The sequence below is a fragment of the Hyla sarda genome, chromosome 12 (genome assembly GCF_029499605.1).
Source record: "Hyla sarda isolate aHylSar1 chromosome 12, aHylSar1.hap1, whole genome shotgun sequence".
Taxonomy (NCBI): domain Eukaryota; kingdom Metazoa; phylum Chordata; class Amphibia; order Anura; family Hylidae; genus Hyla; species Hyla sarda.
In genome coordinates this window covers 39,653,739-39,672,921 of record NC_079200.1, presented here as the reverse complement: position 1 = coordinate 39,672,921, position 19,183 = coordinate 39,653,739, and the positions used below count along the sequence as shown (strand labels likewise).

Sequence of the window (19,183 nt, the reverse complement as noted above, 5' to 3'; positions counted from 1 at the left end):
ATACACTGACATGCTGGTGTTGCCGCATACTTTTCATTTTCACAACAGATAAAAGGGAAAAAAGCCCTCAAAATTTGTAATGCAATTTCTCCTGAGTACGGAGATACCCTATATGTGGGCGCAAAGTGCTCTGGGGGCGCACAACAAGGCCCAGAAGGGAGAGTGCACCATGTACATTTGAGGTGATTTGCACAGGGGTGGCTGATTGTTACAGCGGTTCTGACAAACTCAAAATATCCATATGTGACCCCATTTTGGAAACTACAAAAAAAATCCATAGGGAAAAAATACATTAACCTCTGCCACCTTAATTCTATACAGCCTTTAGTCATCTGTGCCTGGGAAATCACTGTCTGCTCCTACAGCTCTGCAGTCAGTGATCACCACTAGTCAGATCTGCTGCATCACAGGAGCCTCCGTTCTTGGAGCTGGATGACGCCCTCATTGGGAGCGGTAATGGCAGTCAGTAATGGTCAAACAGCTTTCCCATAAACTACTACTACAAGAACAGAAAGGACCCCTTGGGGGTGGGTTATGTATTAAAATGCTGCAACACTATGCCAGTATCTCCCCCCCCCCCCCTATATGTTGTACAATGCTATGGTATATGTAAGCATCTTAATGATTTTATGGGTTGTGCAGTAATGTAGTAAGTGACAAGTGCATTATGTAATCTGCTTCCTCGTCAGTGCATTGCACAACCCCTGCAGTAATCTTCTATATAAAAGACCCGACTCCCTGCTCAGCCTAAACCCTTGGACCTAGAAAGCTGAATTTTTGCACAGGTGTTTAAGACGTAGATAAGGAATAAAGGATTTTTCGAAATTCCACCCTTAAGGGGGTGAAAAAGGGGTTGGTTTATTTATTTTTTCAAAGTCCCATACAAGTCTATGGGAAATATATGTTACTGAATAACTTCCAAACCGCTGGAGATATTTCGATAAAACTCGGTCTTTAACCCTTAACTACCCCCATTTGTGAGGGTTGTTTTTTTGTTGTTTAACGTCCCATGCAAATCAATTGGAAATGTATGTTCCCACATAACTTCCGTACGGCTGGAGATATTTCAATAATACCTGGGACGGGATATGAGGACTGTTGGCAGTATATAAGCAGCGCGAGAAGGCGGGTTCCCCTGCGCGCAGACTCGGTAAAAGTCCTCAAAGGATGTCGATCTTCGATTCCATGAAACAGCAGATATAATGTTTTGGGTTGTTTGGATGCCCGCAGACTTTACCCAGAGCGACCTCATTACTATAGGATCGTAAAAAGTCTATGTTACCCCAAATTTAACATGAGCGAAACCGCAGGTAAAAGCTAGTTTAATATATTAATGTATTTTTTATTTGTTATACCACAGCCTGTGAATATGCTTTAGGCCCCGTTCACACTACGGAATTCTCGCGGCTGAATTCCGCGAGCGGAGACTCCACTTGGCAGCCGCCGAAGATACTTTGGCGCTAGGGCCGCGGGGCACTGAGACGTCACCATTGATGGCTATGCAGCGCTTCGCGGAATCCGCACAAAGAATGTTCTTTCTTTGCGCGGAACAATTTCAGCGGCGGAATTGTCTCGGAGACCCATTCACACTAATGTTAAGTCATGTCAGTCAGCATTATGCTGGCCATTAGAGATGAGTGAACTTACAGTAAATTCAATTCGTCATGAACTTCTCAGCTCGGCAGTTGATGACTTATCCTGCGTAAATTAGTTCAGCCTTCAGGTGCTCCGGTGGCTGGAAAAGGTGGATACAGTCCTAGGAAAGAGTCTCCTAGGACTGTATCCACCTTTTCCAGCCCACCGGAGCACCTGAAGGCTGAACTAATTTACGCAGGATAAGTCATCAACTGCCGAGCCGAGAAGTTAGTGACGAATTGAATTTACTGTAAGTTCGCTCATCTCTACTGACCATGTTCACACACACGAAACCTATCAGGCCTCTTTCCTATTCAGCCTTGTTGCCAATAGCAACCAGAGCCGAGCATAAACATTAATACATTGTTCTGGAGAAATAAGCTGCGCTGTTGCTCATAGCAACCATACAGTTTTGATAAATGAGACCTACTTCCTACATCCATCATGTGATCGACTAGGACAAGAATCTGGAAATCCCCAAAATAACCAGAATATAGTAGGAGAAGACGTAGTGAACAACGCAGATGAATACAGCAGATCTGCGGCTAAGCACTGGGTGCCAAGGACAAGCGTGACTCAGGTGGAGCCCCTGCAACTATGTACTAGGTCAGCGATTCCTAGACAGGGTGCCTCCAGCTGTTGCAAAACTACAACTCCCAGCATGCCCAGACAGCCAAAGGCTGTCTGGGCATGCTGGGAGTTGTAGTTTTGCAACAGCTGGAGGCACCCTGTCTAGGAGTCGCTGACCCAGCACTTTGTTTGCTCCATATTTAAGATGCCCCTGTGGTTAGTTGCTGTTCCATTAAAATATAAAAAAAAATTTTTTATAATAATTTAATAAAAATGAACACCAATTGTGCAGCACTGTGCATAGAGATGAGTGAACTTGAGGTAAATTCGATTAGTCACGAACTTCTCGGCTCGGCAGTTGATGGTTTTCCTGCATAAATTAGTTCAGCTTTCAGGTGCTCCCGTGGGCTGGAAAAGGTGGATACAGTCCTAGGAGACTCTTTCCTAGGAATGTATCCACCTTTTCCAGCCCACTGGAGCAATGGAAAGCTGAACTAATTTATGCAGGAAAAGACATCAACCGCCGAGCTGAGAAGTTTGTGACGAATCGAATTTACTGTAAGTTGGCTCATCTCTAACTGTGCATAATCGTTCGACATTCCTTTCATTTTCAGTTCAGCCTGTATAAAGCCACTATAATTTATATTTCCAGCCATTTGTAACCATGCCCTATACATCCTGCCCCGTCTCCATAGTACTTATTGCCAGCACTATGTGCCACATAATATGATGAGATTCTGTAATGCCAGGTTTTGCTATGGGTACTTGAGACAAATCAGGTTGCTCTGTCTCCTAATGCATGGTTCCTGAGTGGGCCACTGCTACTCCATAAAGCTGGGGGGAAAAAAAAAATTTGAAAAGTGATTGTTGTGCACAGTGCTGCACTATAATCATTTTCAGTTAGCTTTACATGCACGCTTTAATGGTGGTGTCCAAAGATTTAGACTTATTGCCCACTCTGGATAGGATATAAGTGGGTGTCTGGTCGCTGGGACAACCAATCACAAGAGTGAGGGTCTTATCCACCCATGGGATTGGGGTGGCAGCATAAGGGCCCAGTACACAGATGGCAGAGGAGTTTCTGCTATGTGGTGCCCGGCAAGTAAGAATTCGCCTACCAAAAGTGGCTTTTTATCACCGGCAACACACAAAACCGTAGTCCGACATATGCAATGAATGCAAAAGCCCAGATGTACGCTATGGTGGTATATATTGCCATGCAAAACGACACCTGCCCCTGTTGGGTGAATAGGGGCTTATGGGTACTCCCTGTTCTTGAGGTTTTTCTGGTGTTTACAGTAATCATGTGGGGAAACAGTCAACAAGATTTAGGCACATATATGGCGGTGGTATGCCCCACCCTGATATAACACTGCACATTATGTGGAAAAAGCTGTTCTGTTCAGCAGCCATATCTCATTGGGTTGAAACAGGTTACAATGTCCTCATTGTAGTAAACTAATCGCTGGGATATTTCAATCCGGAAGCCACCTACATGTGATAGTAAATAGACTTACAATTACATTGGGTGTAAAGCTGGCCATATATCTTAACCCCTTAAGGACCAGGGGTTTTTACGTTTTTTGCTCCTTGCCTTTAACAAATCATAACTTTCAATTTTGCACCTAAAAATCCATATGATGGCTTATTTTTTGCGCCACCAATTCTACTTTGTAATGAAGTCAGTCATTTTGCCCAAAAATATGGTGAAATGGAAAAAAAAATAAATAAATAAATCATTGTGGGACAAAATTGAAATAAAAATGCTGTGACTGTTCCATTACAAGATTGTTTTCACCACAGGGTGCCTCTAGTTTAACCACTACAACTCCCAGCATGCCCTGACAGCCAATAGATGTCAGGGCAAGCTGGGAGTTGTAGTGGTGAAACAGCTGGCGGCACCCTGTAGAGGTGAACTAAGGGTAAAAGTTGGCCCCCCAGCAGGCATCAGTGATGTCACACCTGCTGGGGAAAGTTATTTCTAAGATAGTTATATAAAAAAAAAAAAAAAAAAAAAAAAAAAAAAAAAGGTGGTTAGGGATAGATATGCAATAGGCAAGGACAGAAAAAAATATAGGATGGTGGGAGCTACTCTAAATGGGTACTCTAGCCTCAAACATCTTATCCACTATGCAAAGGGATAGGGGATAATAGGTCTGATCATGAGGGTTCGGGTGCTGGGACCCCCCACAATCTACGGGCTGGTGCGGAAGCATTCTTAACACAAGCCTGGGGCTTCCATGTTCATCACGCCATACACCCTCCATTCATGTCTATATAGCTGTCACACCTCCTCCCATAGACATGACTGAGGTGGGGGGGGGCATTGTGACTGGTCGCCAGTCATCCAGCACTGAGTGGAGTCATCAGACAAGATGTTTAGGGGCAGAGTACCCCTTTAAGTCAAAGGATAGGACTATAACATGCCCAATCCTTTGACTTAAGGAGTACTCTGCCCCCGTCCTTCCAGCAGTTGCTCAGTACTTAAATTCCTTGAATCAATTGCTTCCCTTCATCTCCACCACAGTCTTCACCTACAAACCTGTCCGTTTCAGCACCTGCTGTATTCATTCCCTCTGTTCCTCTGCCTGTGGCATTGTTCAGCACAAGGCAGCATGCTGTAAACACTTTTTTACTCTATGTCCTAGGAGGTATATACATATATACATATATATATATATATATATATATATGTATGTATCTCTTGAGTGATTTGTTTTATTTAAATACAGTTTTGTGACACTGGAATACTCCTTTAAGAGTCTTCAATAGACATGTGACTGATCAGAGGAACGTTCAAACATTTATAGGAACACCGGCGACTGCTCCCAAGTCAGAGGAGGCTCTTCTGCACCACGCCCGGTCCGAGTTCTATCGGTGCTCCCACTGTGGCTTTTATTATGCTGACTATTTTGTACGTTTTCGTAGTAGATCACCCTCTTATACTTAAACTGCAGGAAAGGGGAACTTCTCATATTATGACATCTTGGATACATTTAGTCTTTTCCCCATAGTTCTGTTTTCCCACAAGCACCTACTGGTTTACAGCTCCTATATATTTTACCAAGCGCACAACTAAAGCAGGTACCACCACAAGCAAAGTAGACTTCCAGATGTTGCAAAACTACAACTCCCAGCAGAAGGCTGTCCAGGCATTCTGGGAGTTGTAGTTTTGAAACATCTGGAGGTCCACAGTTTGGAGACCACTGAGTGAAAGCTACGCCCATGGGTGCTGAGACATCAGTGAATCCTCAATGAGGAAGTGAAAGAAAATTGGGAACTGAGTCATTCTGCAGCCGTCCTCTCCTGCAGGAAAACCCCCACCCAGTCACCAGATCAGTGCTGTAAAAACTTGGTAAAGATAAGATAGAAAAGAAAATAATTATATCTATTGTAAACACATTCTCAGCCCATGGAGATCTGCAGTCTGTTGCTCACTGGCATTTGAGGAACTACAACTTCCAGCATGCCAAGATAGCTTGCAGCAGAACAGTGAATTACCGAGACATGCCTAGCTCAGCAAATTTGCCATTCAAGATATGGCATGACAGGCCCTGCCAGCTTAGGGTGGATCTATGATCACATGACGGAGCCAAGATCAGAGGGGTTGGTACATTGTACTGTATGAAGGAAAAAAGGAGAAGAAGAAAAAAAACGGGGCGCTCCCTAGAGTAATATTTCGAGGATGGAGGGAAAAATGGTGCAAAAACCCACCCAACACCCAAGGTGTCGTACTGACCTTGAGTGGCTGTATGAAGAGGTCGGTGGGGCCTCTTGTGGTTGAGGGTATGCAACGATGAGTTTGTCACAGTCTGCTGCTCTCACCCCCATTTTCCCGTGTTACCGAGGGAGACTGACGACAAAGTGATGTAGAGGGTACAAAAAGATCGGGGTTTTTGGAGAGCGCTACTGTATATCAACGGGAGTAGAAGTGAAACAGATCGAGCCAGTACTTACGCAGGACTAACTTATTGGTAAAAGAAGTCTATGAGTAACACAGGACAACGCGTTTCGGCGCACACTCGTGTCTTCCTCAGGTCCAAATATATAATTGTGTAGTCCTGGCCAGGAGCTCCTGCGAGCAAGCTGTGCTCCCGGCCAGGAATACACAAAATTACATTTGTGGACCTGAGGAAGGTGCGAGTGTGCGCCGAAACACGTTGTCCTGTTTTACTCTGACTTTTTACCAATAAAAGTTAGTCCTGCGTAAGTGCTGGCTCGATCTGTTTCACTCCTACTCCCGTCGATTTACAGTGGCGCTCTCCAAAAAACCCAATCTTTTTGTACCCTCTACATTATGTTGTACTGGGGCATAGGGTGCCCAGTGAATGATGTTCAAAAAAATAAAAAAAAAACAAAAACAAAAACACCCACAACACATGTTACACAGAGGTTGACAACAGCAGATAAGAATACACAAACTTCACAGCAAGCCGACGGCGCAGAACATTGTGCACTGCAACGGGAGTTCTGCAACACACAGAAGGCCAGGCCCAACCACAATGAAACCGGAGGCTACAGCCCTTAGGCCCCTTTCACACTAAAATTCATCCATTTTAAAGATCTGTTTAATGTTCTGTTATGAAAACCCATAAAATCTAGATCTATCTATCTATCTATCTATCTATCTATCTATAGTATTTTGATCCCTATGGTGCATCTCCTAACTGCAGCACCTTCTCTGGTTTTGCAGATTTTTAGTGTATTTCCTTGTAGGCGAGGCATGGTGGGAAGCCTTGGGAGTGGATTGTAACTGGTGAGCAGCCAAGAGATACAAAGTTAACAACATGAACAACAGTCAGTTGAGGAAGCAGTCATGTGATTGTTAGAGTGATCTTATGTTGGGAAAGCTGGGTGTGTAACATTATGTAGTCACTCCTAAAGGGGTTGGCACCTAGCATTACCAGACCTCTCATACATTAGAAGGGGGTACTCCAGGGAACTAAACCCATAGCCCATCCTTTCACCAACCTATGTATTTGTCTTAATATGCATTAGCTATATACAGCAGTTTACATGCAGGGAGTGAGGGGAACAAATCATCCAGCCAACTACTGTGTCTTGACAGGAGGGTGGGGGCTAGGTCAGTGAGGGGTTTACACCAAGACAAGAACCACGTGATTCCTGGCTTCACAGCCACTACTCCCCTCGCCTCTGTGCCATGAGAGAAGCTGAGTGAAGATTGATGTAGATCACTTATTGCTGCCATTCAAAGCATAACATGATTTATTGCTGGAGTAAGGATGAAAAAGGACCTGTACAGTGTGAACATGCACACAGATAGTGAAAGCAGTAGTCTGGCAGCCATTACACAGAGCCGCAATGACTTCTGGGAGTTGTAGTCTGTGCTGCAAACAAGGTGGAGAAGAGAAAAAAATATATATATTTAGGACACAACAGGGTCCAAATGGAGCTGCAAAAAACCACATAATACCTACAGTGGACAGAGAACAGATATTGTGGTGGCTTTGGGGCATTTTTTATTTATCTTAACTTCCCCCGGAGTACCCCTTTAAGCTATAGAGTTAGATCAGTGCTGGTGCAAAACCACAAGAGATTAGATAGATAGATACACACACACTTTGTGTATATATTCTCAATTCTACTGAATCTGTAACTTTGTATCTCAGTTATTAAAAGGTCACAATCCACCCAAGACTTTCCACCAGGTGTCACCTACAAGGAAGTAAATCTAAGGAACTGCAAAACAAGAAGACATTTACATCTATGTAGCAGAGCTGAGTAATTAAAGCCAAAGTGCACTGTTTCCCATTGTCTGACAGTGTTTTTTCCCAACCAGGGTGCCTCCAGCTGTTGCAAAACTACAACTTCCAGCATGCCCGTACAGCCTTTGGCATGTTGGCAGTTGTAATTTTGCAACAGCTGGAGGCACCCCAGTTGGGGAAAACAATGGTGATCCAGAGACCAGTCATTAGTGGTCATCGATCATTCTGATCGTTAATGTTTGGCTATTGCAAAACTACAATTCCCAGCATGCCTAGAGTTGTAGCAGCTAGAGATTAGTCTAATGAGACCCCTATGTATTTGGATAAAATATTCTTATAAGCCTCTCCTAATGAGGACTCGGCTTATTTCCTTATGCTCGCTTAGAAGCCATAACAGTGTGTTCTATACAACAGAGACTGCCCTGGGGTTTGTGCCAAGTGACAAACTCCGCTCTGCTGCACCTGTACAGACGGTAAGAAGACACCTATACAAACACTGCGGTGAAGGACACACGGCCGGCGAATCGGTAACACTACAACACAATAGCCACAACTCTCCCCGCCTCACCTGTCTTCTGCGTCAGCGGCTCAGCCTAACCCGCTACCAAGCGACTGACCTCTTAAAGGCAAACAAGCTCCGCCCACTCCACGCTCCTATTGGCTGCCCATCCCGTCGTTCTCAGTTCCCGAAGTCCTTAGTCATGTGACCGTGCGCACATGATTGTAGGGAAGTTAGTCGAGGACAAGGATCTGTGTAGTTTGCAGCCTGTGTGCGGTTCGCAGGGCATGATGGGAACTGTATCAGTTTGACGGCTTGTGGGAAGAAGCCTCAGACTGCCGACCAGATAGACGGGAGATTGTACTGTCACCGCGCAGGATTTATAATAAAGTTTGTTGCCCGTAGCAACCAGAGTTCAGCTTTCCTTTTTTTCAAGAGCGGAGCGCAAAATAAAATTATTGGCTTTTGTTTTCTTTTATAATCCTTGTATTTTGCAATTTTCAAGTGTTTTGATGCACATATATATATATATATATATATATACACTAGCTGAGTACCCGGCGCTGCCCGGTTTTTCTTACCTTATCCTTGTGGGGGAGGTAAAGCGACAAAGGAGGAAGTACTTGTCTTCATATCCAGTCCCTAAATCCTGACCCCAAATCCCCTCCTCATATTCCAACCTCATATCCCGTCCCCATATCCCGTCCTCATATCTCGTCCCCATATCCCGACCTCATATCCCGTCCGCATATTCTGTCCCCATATCCCGTCCTCATATCCTATCCCCATATCCCGACCTCATATCCCGTCCTCATATTCCAACCCCATATCCCGACCTCATATCCCGTCCTCATATTCCAACCCCATATCCCGACCTCATATCCCGTCCTCATATTCTGTCCCCATATCCCGACCTCATATCTTGTCCCCATATCCCGTCCTCATATCCTATCCCGACCTCATATCCCGTCCTCATATTCTGTCCCCATATCCCGTCCTCATATCCTATCCCCATATCCCGACCTCATATCCCGTCCCCATATCCCAACCTCATATCCCGTCCCCATATCCCGACCTCATATCTCGACCTCATATTCCAACCTCATATCCTGTCCCCATATCCTGTCCTCATATCCTGACCTTATATCCCAACCTCATATCCCATCCTCATATCCTGTCCTCATATCTAATCCTCGTTTCTAATCCTCATATCCCGTCCTCATATCTAATGCTCATATCCCGTTCTCATATCTAATGCTCATATCCCGTCCTCATATCTAATGCTCATATCCCGTTCTCATATCCTGTCCCCATATCTAATCCTCATATCCCGTCCCCCATGGTGCCAGAACAGTGGACCCCATTTTGGAAACTGCACCCTTCACAAAATTTAGTAAGGGGTACAGTGAGCATTTACACCCTACTGGCGTTTGACAAACCTTTGGAACCGTGGGTTATGCAAATGAAAATTAAAATGTTTTATCTTTGGACCACTGTTCCAAAAATCTGTCAGACACCTGTGGGGGTGTAATTGCTCACTGCCACCCCTTGTTACATTCCGTAAGGGGTGTAGTTTCCAAAATGGGGTCACATGTGGGGGGAGTCTACTGTTCTGGCACCATGAGGGGCTTTGTAAACACACTTGACCTTCAATTCCAGCCAAATTCTCTCTCCAAAAGCCCAATGGCGCTCCTTCTCTTCTGAGCATTGTAGTTCGCCCGCACAGCACTTTACATACACATTTGGGGTATTTCCTTACCCAGAAGAAATGGGGTTACAAGTTGTGGGGGGCTTTTTTACTATTAACCTTTGTGAAAATGAAAACTTTGGGGTATCATCAGCATTTTAATGAAAAAAAATCTTATTTTTCCTTTTCATATCCAACTTTAACAAAAATTTGTCAAACACCTGTGGAGTGTTAAGGCTCACTATTCCCCTTGTTGTGTGTGATCCCCGGCGGGCGGGGACCTGCCGCACTGCCGGGACCGAAGACAACTTCAGTCCCGGCAGTTTAACCCTTACAGCCGCGGTCGGAAGGCTCTCTCCTGTAGCACCCCGCAACGATCGTGGGGTGCTGCTGCTTACCTGGGCAGCCGGGGGTCTTTACAAGGACCCCCAGGTCTACCCCCGTTATTGCCTGTGAGGATGTGCCAGAGGCACGTCCTCATATGCTGCCTGCTAGTGTAAAACTAGCAGGCAGCCTATATCTGCAATGCTTTGGAATACTAAGTTTTCCAAAGCATTAAAAAAAGTGGAAAAAAAAATTAAATAAATAAAATAAAATGTATAAAAACAAGGGGGGAGATTTATCAAAACCTGTGCAAAGGAAAAGTTGTCCAGTTGCCCATAGCAACCAATCAGCTTGCTTCTTTCATTTTTAACAAGGCCTCTGCAAAATGAAAGATCTGATTGGTTGCTATGAGCAACTGGGCAACTTTTCCTTTGCACAGGTTTCGATAAATCTCCCCCAAGAAGTACAAAAAAAAGTGTAAAAAAATAAATAAATTAAAAAGTGTGAAAAAATAAATAAATAAAAAAGTGTAAAAAAAAGTGTGAAAAAAGTAAAAAAAAATAATTAAAACACATTTATTAAATAAATATAGTAAAAAATAAAAATCTATAATGTGTAGGATCACACGGCGCACATCCGCAGCATATTACGTGCTGCGGATGCCCGCAAACAGTCACAATAATGAGCTCCCTGCTGCGGCTGGATAGCTTTGTGTGTCCACTAATAGCGGTGGATTTCCCGCCGGCAGTCATGAGTGGACACACTGAGCTACCCAGCCACAGCAGTGATGTCGCCCTTGTGACTGCTGGCGGGGCATCCGCGATGTGAAATAAGCCGCGAATGTGCTCTATGTGACCCTACACTGCGTCCCATTCATACTGCGTTTCCGCAGTGTTAGAGGTATCTGTCAGCATCACATCAAAAAGAGTGATGCTGACGTGTACTGTAGCAGCTCCATTTATTTCTGAATGAGACTGCTACCGTATACATTGGATCCCTTTTTTGACACGACAACGGACACCTATACTGCAGAAACGCAGTATGAATGGGGACTATTCATATGATGTCCTGAAAGCCAAAGGGGCTCCTCTCCTTCTGGGTCCTACCACGCGGCCAAGGAACCAAATATGGCCTAAGCGGGGGTATTTCCAAACACGGGCCGAGCAGCTTAATAAAATATAGGGTGCATTTCTTGCAATATCAGAAGTGATGTACAAAAAATATGCCCCCCAAATGATGCATTTGTGAAAAAAGGCAAATTTCGAATTTTTAACACTGACATTGTGACATTCCTGCCCAAAAATTATGGTGTTAAAATACTCACTGTACCCCCTAGCGAATACCTTGAGGGGTCTAGTTTTTAAAATTGGGTAATTTGGGGGGTGTTCCTATGTTCTACTACCTTAAAATGTCTGCAAACCTTGCAAAGCACACAAAAAAAGATGTACTTTTCAAATTTTCTAAATTTTCTAACTTTCAAGTTAAATTGTTAGGCTTCTAATTCATTTAAAATGTTAATTAAAAACAAAAAAAAATGCTGTCAAAATAAAGTAGACATCTGAAAGTATAAGTTTCATAAACTATTTGGTCAGTATGTATAAATATATGCAACCTATTAGTGTTAAAATAGCAAAAAGTATTAATTTTTAAAAAAATGTCATGATTTTTTGCATTGTAAAAAAAAAAAACTACAAATGATATCGGCTTACTTTTACTATGTACATGAAGGACGACTTGTGACAAAAAAACAATGTCAGAATTATCGTGATTGGCAAAACGTTACCAGATAAAGACAGAAAAATAAAGACAGACATAAAATAAAAAATAAAGACAGACATCCCCGATTTGAAAAAACAGGCCTGGTCTTTCAGGGGCGTACAGGTTTATTTGTGTTGGTCCTTAAGGGGTTAAATACCGTGGAAAATTATCTTTTGGGGAAAAAAAGAAAACTACACTGCAGTTAATCAGGGCCATTGTGTGCACAGACAACCACTTTCCCATAGACTTAAATAAAGCACATTAATGTTAAAAGTGCGGACACAATTTGTCCAGGATTTCGTGGACGCATTTTTCTGCTCATATTTTATTTTACGAGTTTTTTTGCAGCCACAATGTAAATATTATGGCCTCATTTTCAGAGAAAATTGGCATATAAATTAAAATACCCCTTGAATTTTACACAGTGTGAACCCATCCTTACAAATGAAATATGCCTGAAAATACCCTGTGTGAACCTAGCCTAAATGACATCCAGATTTGTGAAAATATGTTAGATTGTAAAATGTTCTGTTCCTGTTGCATAACAAGTAGGTTTCTCTGTAATTTGCACGAGAGGAAACCGCAAGAGATTTCTCAAGAGGAAGTGTTAGTGATATCCTGTATAAATAAATGTAACCATATCTGTAATCTGTCTCTATGACCCGGTCAAGAGTTATTGTCATAGGTGAGATTTATTCCTACCTAAATCCATAGGCATTAAAGGGGTATTCTTTTTTTTCCTTTGACTATGCTACAGGGTCTGTAAAGTTAATGTAGTTGATAATATAGTGTCTGTACCTGTGTTTCATGGTGGTCTCGCAATTATTCTGTGATTTTTGGCCCAAAGTTTATTTTTTACAGCATGCAAAATGACGTCTCAGGTTTTCCCAGGTAGCAGTGCTGCCCGAGACATTACATCACTAGTCAGATGATCAGGGGGAGCCTGTCTTTGCTTCAATGTGTGAAGCGACCGCTGGGTGGTAGATCATTTTTCAAGAATTTACAACAGCTGGAGGCACCCTGGTTAGAAAACACTGGTCTATTGCATTGAAAGCAGCACAGGTGTGTTTCAATAGGTGGGGTGGGTGAGGTGACTCCTAAGCATGTCCATTACTGTCTGGCAGGTATGTGCTAAAATTACCTTATGGTGGATAACCTCTTAAGGAAAGTTATCCTGATGCTGAAAAAACAAAATATATTGCTGAGGCACATGAAAATAAAAACTCAAACACATATTCACCTACCTCAGTCCCCTGGGGCTCCCACTGTGACATCATCTGATCCACCGCACAGGGCCGGCATTAGGGCGGGGAAAACCAGGCAATTGCCTAGGGCCCCAATCCCCCAGGGGGCCCCCTGCCGGCTGCTCAGTAAGTGGGGAGGCAACTGTTTTAAAGTGGCCGCAGCGTTGGCTGCTTGTTAAAGATTAGCAGCCCGGCCGGGGCCACTTTAAAACAATGACCAGCTCCAGGCCCCGTGCCCACAGGGGGCCCCCGTCACATTTGGGACATCCCTGTGTTCCGAAAAATCTTTTCATGAGACAAGGATGCCCCGTTTACCTCATAGCGGCCCTGTGTTAACTTTAAAAACGCAGGGGCCGCTGGGAGGAAGCGCACGCAGTGATGTCACTGTACAGCGGAGCGGTGAGGAGGACACGCGGGTATGGTAAGTGACCAGCGGTCATCTTCAGTGTTCCGACCACCGCTCTAGCAGTAGATGGTGACCCCGGAGCGGTGGTCGGAACACTGAAGTGGGGAAGTAAACAGGCATACAGCCTCCAGCCATACACTGTAAATGGCTGAAAGCTGTATGTCTGGCACCTAATGTGGGGGAGCTATACTGCACCTAATGTGGGGTAAACTATACTGCCAACCTAATGTGGGGGACTACTGTATACTGCACCTAATGTGGGGGACTACTGTATACTGCACCTAATGTGGGGAACTACTTTATACTGCACCTAATGTGGGGGGACTACTGTATACTGCACCTAATGTGTGGGAACTACTGTATACTGCACCTAATGTGGGGTGACTACTGTATACTGCACCTAATGTGGGGGGACTACTGTATACTGCACCTAATGTGGGGGGACTACTGTATACTGCACGTAATTGGGGGGGGGGACTACTGTATACTGCACCCAATGGGTGGGGGGGACTACTGTATACTGCACCTAATGGGGGGGGGGACTACTACTGCATACTGCACCTAATGGGGGGGGACTACTGTATACTGCACCTAATGGGGGGAACTACTGTATACTGCACATAATGGGGGTAAATACTGTATACTGCACCTAATGTGGGGGGAGCTACTGTATACTGCACCTAATGTGGGGGGACTATACTGCCCCTAATGTGGGGGAACTATACTGCCCCTAATGTGGGGGAACTATACTGCCCCTAATGTGGGGAACTATATTGCACCTAATGTTGGGGACTACTGTATGTATACTGCACCTAATGTGGGGAACTACTTTATACTGCACCTAATGTGGGGAACTACTGTATACTGCTCCTAATGTTGGGGAACTACTGTATACTGCACCTATTGTGGGGGAACTACTGTATCCTGCACCTAATGTGGGGGGACTACTGTATACTGCACCTAATGTGTGGGAACTACTGTATACTGCACATAATGTGGGGAGACTACTGTATACTGCACCTAATGTGTGGGAACTACTGTATACTGCACCTAATGTGGGGAGCTACTGTATACTGCACCTAATGTGGGGGGACTACTGTATACTGCACCTAATGTGGGGGGACTACTTTATACTGCACCTAATGTGTGGGAACTACTGTATACTGCACCTAATGTGTCGGAACTACTGTATACTGCACCTAATGGGGGTAACTACTGTATACTGCACCTAATGTGGGGGGAACTACTGTATACTGCACCTAATGTGGGGGGACTATACTGCCCATAATTTGGGGGGACTATACTGCCCCTAATGTGGGGGAACTATACTGCCCCTAATGTGGAGAACTATATTGCACCTAATTTGGGGGACTACTGTATGTATACTGCACCTAATGTGGGGGACTACTGTATACTGCACCTAATGTGGGGGGACTACTGTATACTGCACCTAATGTGTGGGAACTACTGTATACTGCATCTAATGTGGGGTGACTACTGTATACTGCACCTAATGTGGGGGGACTACTGTATACTGCACCTAATGTGGGGGAACTACTGTATACTGCACCTAATGTGGGGGAACTACTGTATACTGCACCTAATGTGGGGGAACTACTGTATACTGCACCTAATGTTGGGGAACTACTGTATACTCCACCTAATGTGGGGGAACTACTGTATACTGCACCTAATGTGGGGGGACTACTGTATACTGCACCTAATGTGTGGGAACTACTGTATACTGCACCTAATGTGGGGGGACTACTGTATACTGCACCTAATGTGGGGGGACTACTGTATACTGCACCTAATGTGGGTGGACTACTGTATACTGCACCTAATGTGGGGGAACTACTGTATGTTGCACCTAATGGGGGGGCACTGTATACTGCACCTAATATGGGGAAACTACTGTATACTGCACCTAATGGGGGGACTGCTGTATACTGCACCTAATGGGGGGAAACTACTGTATACTGCACCTAATGGGGGGGGGGGGACTACTGTATACTGCACCTAATGAGGGGGAACTACTGTATACTGCACCTATTGGGGGGGGGGAGCTACTGTATATACTGCACCTAATGTGGGGGGACTCCTGTATACTGCCCCTAATGTGGGGGGACTATACTGCCCATAATGCAGGGGAACTATACTGCCCCTAATGTGGAGAACTATACTGCCCCTAATGTGGGGAACTATACTGCACCTAATGTGGGGGACTACTGTATACTGCACCTAATGTGGGGAACTATACTGCACCTAATGTGGGGGGACTACTGTATACTGCACCTAATGTGGGGGAACTACTGTATACTGCACCTAATGTTGGGAAACTACTGTATACTGCACTTAATGTGGGGGAACTACTGTATACTGCACCTAATGTGGGGGAACTACTGTATACTGCCCCTAATTTGGGGGGACTACTGTATACTGCACCTAATGTGGGGGGACTACTGTATACTGCACCTAATGTGGGGGAACTACTGTATACTGCACATAATGTGGGGGAACTACTGTATACTGCACCTAATGTGGGGGAACTACTGTATACTGCCCCTAATTTGGGGGGACTACTGTATACTGCACCTAATGTGGGGGGACTACTGTATACTGCACCTAATGTGGGGGAACTACTATATACTGCACCTAATGTGGGGGGACTACTGTATACTGCACCTAATGTGGGGGGACTACTGTATACTGCACCTAATGTGGGGGGACTACTGTATACTGCACCTAATGTGGGGGGACTACTGTATGTTGCACCTAATGGGGGGGCACTGTATACTGCACCTAATATGGGGAAACTACTGTATACTGCACCTAATGGGGGGACTGCTGTATACTGCACCTAATGGGGGGAAACTACTGTATACTGCACCTAATGGGGGGGGGGGGGACTACTGTATACTGCACCTAATGAGGGGGAACTACTGTATACTGCACCTATTGGGGGGGAGCTACTGTATATACTGCACCTAATGTGGGGGGACTCCTGTATACTGCCCCTAATGTGGGGGGACTATACTGCCCATAATGCAGGGGAACTATACTGCCCCTAATGTGGAGAACTATACTGCCCCTAATGTGGGGAACTATACTGCACCTAATGTGGGGGACTACTGTATACTGCACCTAATGTGGGGAACTATACTGCACCTAATGTGGGGGGACTACTGTATACTGCACCTAATGTGGGGGAACTACTGTATACTGCACCTAATGTTGGGGAACTACTGTATACTGCACCTAATGTGGGGGAACTACTGTATACTGCACCTAATGTGGGGGAACTACTGTATACTGCACCTAATGTGGGGGGACTACTGTATACTGCCCCTAATTTGGGGGGACTACTGTATACTGCACCTAATGTGGGGGGACTACTGTATACTGCACCTAATGTGGGGGAACTACTGTATACTGCACCTAATGTTGGGGAACTACTGTATACTGCACCTAATGTGTGGGAACTACTGTATACTGCATCTAATGTGGGGGAACTACTGTATACTGCACCTAATGTGGGGGGACTAATGTATACTGCACCTAATGTGGGGGGACCACTGTATACTGCACCTAATGTGGGGGGACTACTGTATACTGCACCTAATGTGGGGGAACTACTGTATACTGCACCTAATGTTGGGGAACTACTGTATACTGCACCTAATGTGAGGGAACTACTGTATACTGCACCTAATGTGGGGGGACTACTGTATCCTGCGCCTAATGTGGGGGAACTACTGTATACTGCACCTAATGTGGGGGAACTACTGTATACTGCACCTAATGTTGGGGAACTACTGTATACTGCACCTAATGTGGGGGAACTACTGTATACTGCACCTAATGTGGGGGGACTACTGTATACTGCACCTAATGTGGGGGAACTACTGTATACTGCACCTAATGTGGGGGAACTACTGTATACTGCACCTAATGTGGGGGGACTAATGTATACTGCACCTAATGTTGGGGAACTACTGTATACTGCACCTAATGTGGGGGGACTACTGTATACTGCACCTAATGTGGGGGGACTACTGTATACTGCACCTAATGTGGGGGGACTACTGTATACTGCACCTAATGTGGGGGGACTACTGTATACTGCACCTAATGTGGGGGGACTACTGTATGTTGCACCTAATGGGGGGGCACTGTATACTGCACCTAATATGGGGAAACTACTGTATACTGCACCTAATGGGGGGACTGCTGTATACTGCACCTAATGGGGGGAAACTACTGTATACTGCACCTAATGGGGGGGGGGGACTACTGTATACTGCACCTAATGAGGGGGAACTACTGTATACTGCACCTATTGGGGGGGAGCTACTGTATATACTGCACCTAATGTGGGGGGACTCCTGTATACTGCCCCTAATGTGGGGGGACTATACTGCCCATAATGCAGGGGAACTATACTGCCCCTAATGTGGAGAACTATACTGCCCCTAATGTGGGGAACTATACTGCACCTAATGTGGGGGACTACTGTATACTGCACCTAATGTGGGGAACTATACTGCACCTAATGTGGGGGGACTACTGTATACTGCACCTAATGTGGGGGAACTACTGTATACTGCACCTAATGTGGGGGGAACTACTGTATACTGCACTTAATGTGGGGGAACTACTGTATACTGCACCTAATGTGGGGGAACTACTGTATACTGCCCCTAATTTGGGGGGACTACTGTATACTGCACCTAATGTGGGGGGACTACTGTATACTGCACCTAATGTGGGGGAACTACTGTATACTGCACCTAATGTGGGGGAACTACTGTATACTGCACCTAATGTGGGGGAAATACTGTATACTGCACCAAATGTGGGGGAACTACTGTATACTGCACCTAATGTGGGGGAACTACTGTATACTGCACCTAATGTTGGGGAACTACTGTATACTGCACCTAATGTGGGGGAACTACTGTATACTGCACCTAATGTGGGGGAACTACTGTATACTGCACCTAATGTGGGGGGACTACTGTATACTGCCCCTAATTTGGGGGGACTACTGTATACTGCACCTAATGTGGGGGGACTACTGTATACTGCACCTAATGTGGGGGAACTACTGTATACTGCACCTAATGTTGGGGAACTACTGTATACTGCACCTAATGTGTGGGAACTACTGTATACTGCATCTAATGTGGGGGAACTACTGTATACTGCACCTAATGTGGGGGGACTAATGTATACTGCACCTAATGTGGGGGGACCACTGTATACTGCACCTAATGTGGGGGGACTACTGTATACTGCACCTAATGTGGGGGAACTACTGTATACTGCACCTAA

The 19,183-nt window shown here is 45.0% G+C and overlaps 1 protein-coding gene across 2 annotated transcripts in view; it reads right to left on the bottom strand.

Moving 5' to 3' along the window:
* GRN (granulin precursor) overlaps positions 1-8,733 on the bottom strand; it is a 34,021-nt gene extending 25,288 nt beyond the window's left edge. The window contains exon 1 of one of the 2 annotated variants that reach the window (XM_056548138.1): positions 8,500-8,733. The gene's annotated coding sequence lies outside the window, so the exon portion shown is untranslated. The remainder of the gene's footprint in view (positions 1-8,499) is intronic. The other variant, XM_056548139.1, reaches the window with a different exon arrangement.
* Between the last annotated feature and the right edge of the window lie 10,450 nt (positions 8,734-19,183).